Raw genomic sequence first — 4,347 nt, 5'->3', positions numbered from 1 at the left:
TAGGGTCTTTTTTTTTTTTTAATAGCACAACTTACATTTTACATGGACAAAAAATCAGTATTGTTTACAGTATCTTAAGATAAATTGCCTTTGGATGGGAGCTTCCTTTCTAGTACTTTGAGGTCTACAAGACATATCTAGAAAATTTACTATTGTGGAAAATGCAGACCGCTTAAATGGAATTGGGGGAGGGGGAGGGGCTGTAGTGTTTCTTTTTCATTAATTGCTGTAACACTGTCCTGGGGGTGGGGGGGGGGCAGCTGAGGGAGTTTCATGGTTTCTTTTGACATCATTAGGCGCCAGAGCTCTTGCAGGATGACTTTGATGCTATGTGAATTCTGCCATTTTGCTGGCACTGATATGACTCTTAGGTCCACCACTCCATTAGAACTATTAACTCCATATTAATTTTTGTTACAAATCTTACAAAGCGGGGGGCGGGGGGGGGAGGTTGCTGCTGGGTATTTCGGTCCACATTCTATTTTAAGGCTGTATATTTGGTTTTCATAGATTATTCTTGGAGGCCCAATTATCATCCCTGTCCATCTTGTAAGTGTCAGGTCTTCATCACCTTCTAGACCCTACTCCTTTCTGGCCTTCTTCCCGTTCTTCCGACAGTCGAAAATTGCGAGGGACCTTTACTCCCGAGCCCATGGTGGCTGCCATCTTGCGTTGCTGTTGCTCTCCATTAGGGTCTTTTAATCCAACGTTCATTTCATCTGTATCCTGAACCTACTCTATTCCAAACCACCAGTTTATTCACCAAAATAGAGAATATTTGTTGAATACCAGGCACTATTCTAAGCACTTTACATGTAGTGGCTTCATTAATCTTCATATCATCCCTCTGAGGAAGGTACTGGCATTGTCCCGATTTTACAAGGGAGGAAATACAGGCCAAGAGAGAGACGAAGTAACTTCCCCAAGATCCCTGGCCAGTAAGCCAGGATTTGGAATCGAAGCACCCTGTTCTCTGAAGTGCCATATGCTGTATGTTGTAGATGCGTCACAGTTAAGTCAGTTTCCCAGTGTTTTTACTCAATTCCATAATCATGCTAGAATTCATATTATGGGCCAGAGTTCTTCTTCAAATCCAGTGACTGACCAGTGGGTGCTGACCTGCAAAAAAATATATATCAGGCAGAAGACTTTGTTGACAATTCAGGATCTGATTTCTGCTGAGGAACATTTTAACATAATCATTCAAGATGTGGGGCGCCTGGGTGGCGCAGTCGGTTAAGCGTCCGACTTCAGCCAGGTCACGATCTCGCGGTCCGTGAGTTCGAGCCCCGCGTCGGGCTCTGGGCCGATGGCTCGGAGCCTGGAGCCTGTTTCCGATTCTGTGTCTCCCTCTCTCTCTGCCCCTCCCCCGTTCATGCTCTGTCTCTCTCTGTCCCAAAAATAAATAAAAAACGTTGAAAAAAAATTAAAAAAAAAAATTTAAACAGTCTGTCACTCAGAGGTATTTGTTCTTTAAATCTTGCTGTGTGTTGCAGTTCGTTCTTCTGCACACACGGGTGTAGTTTGAAACAAAATATTACCGCGGATGCTGGTTTAAACTTTTCAAAAACATAAATACTGGGGCGCCTGGTTGGCTCAGTCGGTTAAGCGGCCGACTTCAGCTCAGGTCACGATCTGGAGGTCCGTGAGTTCGAGCCCCGCGTCGGGCTCTGGGCTGATGGCTCAGAGCCTGGAGCCTGTTTCCGATTCTGTGTCTCCCTCTCTCTCTGCCCCTCCCCCGTTCATGCTCTGTCTCTGTCTCAAAAATAAATAAAACGTTAAAAAAAAAATTAAAAAAAACATAAATACTTAAAACACCTTTTGATAAATAATAATCGGCAATATCTTTTTAAGTGATTGAAAGCATTCCTCTGTTTGAAAGAACCATGCATTATTCATCCAGTCGTCTATTATTGGCGTTCTATCTAGCTTGTGGTGTATATCTATTAAAAACAGTGCTGCAATGTAGATATTTTTTCCGGATACAGATCTTGCATGTATTTTGTTAGATTATACATAACTATTTTATCCTTTTGGTGGTATCGTAAAAAGCAATGCTTCATTTTAAATTTCAGTTCCAAATAAATAAGTAAATTTCAGTTCCAATTGTTTGTTGCTAACATATAGAAATACAACTGATTTTTGTATATAGTAGACATTATATCCTATGACTTTGATCAACTCATTTGTTCTAGAATTTTTTAAAGGCTTTTTTAAAAAAAGTTTATTTATTTTGACAGAGAGAGCATCCAAATGCGAGTGGGGGCAGGGGCAGAGAGAGAGAGGGAGAGAGAGAGAATCCCAAGCAGGTTCCACACCATCAGCATGGAGTCCAATGCCAGGCTCAAACTCACAAACCATGATGTCATGACCTGGGCCAAGATCAGCCTCTTAACCGACTGAGCCACCCAGGCACCCCTGTTCTAGAAGCTTTATAGTACATTGACATTTTCCACAGAAACAATCATGTCTTTTAAGAATGAAGGTAGTGTTATCCCTTTCAAATAGCTTTTGATTTGAGAGTAGGAAAAGTATTTTCTTCTATTTTATTTGTAGCTAGGATCTCCAGCACAGTGTTGAATAAGAGAGGTAAGAGTGGGCATCTCTGTCTTATTCTAGAGAATATCTGCTGGCTGTAGTTTTTTATAGATGCTTTTTGTCAATGTTAGGAATTTCTCTTTTATTCTTGTTTCTGGAGAGTTTTTAACGTGAGTGTGTGTTGAATCTTGTCAAATATTTTTGTGGCACGGAGTGAGAAAATTTAAAAAATTTTTAAAATTTATTATAATGAATTGCTTTATTGGTCTTTGACAAAGTTTTGAACCGACTACATTCTTGGGTTAAACTGTACTTGGGTATATTATATTATTCTTTTTATATATTGTTAGATTAAATATGCCAATATCTTGTTAAGGTTTTTTCATATCTGTATTCAGAAGGGTTATTGTTCTCTAGTTTTGTTTTTTTTTTCTTTCTTTCTTGTAATGTCTTCGGTTTGGTATTAGGATAAAGATGGCCCCATAAGCTCTGAGTTGTTAACTATTCCTTCTTCTTTTGGCTCAATTGTTTTCTTTGGGGAGGTTTTTAACCTGAGGATTGGGGCTTTGTTTGTGGGAATGTTTTGACAGCAGGTGATCTCCTTTTCCGGAGTAACTTTAGTGGTTTTGTTTCTCAGTGTATATTTCAGTTTCATAAGGTTACCAAATGTACTGGCACAAAGTTGTTCATAAAATGGCCTTAATATCTTCTAAATATCTTTACAAACTATAGTTATATCACTAGTCTTATTTGGGATGTTGATAATTTGTGTCTCCTCTTTTTTCGTGGGTGGATCAGTTTTACTGATCTTTTCAAAGAAACCAAATTTAGTTTCATTGATGTTTTTGTGTGTGGTGTTTTTTTTTCTTAATTTTATCTTCTCTTTATTATTTCCTTCGTTTTGTTTGTTTAGGGTTTAATTTCCTGTACTCTTTCTAGTTTTTGAGGTGGCAGCTCAGATTGTTGATTTGAGACTTATGCTTTTTTCTAATTTATGCATCGACTGCTGTAAAAGCCCCCTGTCCACACTGGTTCAGCTGCATGTAACAAAGTTTGACTAAAGTATGTTTTATTTTTATTCAACTCAAATTGTTTTCTGTTTCTTCTTGTGACTTCTGTATTGTGTCATAAGTTATTTAGAAGCGTACCTTGAGGTGCCTGGGTGGCTCAGTGGGTTAAGTGTCCCACTTTTGATTTCAGCTCAGGTCATGATCTCGTGGTTCGTGACATCGAGCTCTGCCATGTTGGGCTCTGTGTTGACAGTACGGAGCCTGCTTGGGATTCTCTCTCTCTCTCTCTCTCTCTCTGTCCCTCCTCCACTCGTGCTGTCCCTTTCTCTCTCTCTCTGAGAATAAATAAACTTTAAAAAAAGGAAGTGTATCTCTTAATTTCCAAATATTTGAGGGTATTCCAGATGTCTTTCTGTTATTGACTTGTAGTTTATTTATTTTTTATCCAGAGAACACACTTTGTATCATTTTAATTCCTTAAATATTTTTGGAGGACTTCCACTTCAAAGAAGATGGAGTAGACGTACTTTTTCTTCTTTTCTGCTAAGTGCAACCAAAAGCCCTGGAAGTTATATAACAAATATAAAAAGATTTTGAAACACGGAGAAGAATGCAAACTGTCGATGGACCTCGGGGTCTGAGGTGCAACATGGTGCTGAGTTCCCTGGGTTTCATTTTGCTCCTAGGTCCCAGACTTGGAGCTGAAGAAGTCAGCGACACAGAAACAGCAATGGGCACAGCCCCCTTCCTCCCCACCCCTCCCCCCAAAAAAAAGAGAGAAGAAGAAGGAGGAGGAGGA

At 39.6% G+C, this 4,347-nt stretch overlaps 1 pseudogene; it reads right to left on the bottom strand.

The window, feature by feature from the left end:
- Positions 1–219: 219 nt before the first annotated feature.
- LOC131503002 (ubiquitin-conjugating enzyme E2 variant 1-like) lies at positions 220–666 on the bottom strand (annotated as a pseudogene).
- Positions 667–4,347: the final 3,681 nt, after the last annotated feature.

This window comes from Neofelis nebulosa, chromosome X, assembly GCF_028018385.1.
Source record: "Neofelis nebulosa isolate mNeoNeb1 chromosome X, mNeoNeb1.pri, whole genome shotgun sequence".
In the NCBI taxonomy this organism is placed as follows: Eukaryota; Metazoa; Chordata; class Mammalia; order Carnivora; family Felidae; genus Neofelis; species Neofelis nebulosa.
The sequence above is the reverse complement of the archived record's forward strand: the minus strand, read 5'-3'. Positions and strand labels throughout refer to the sequence as shown.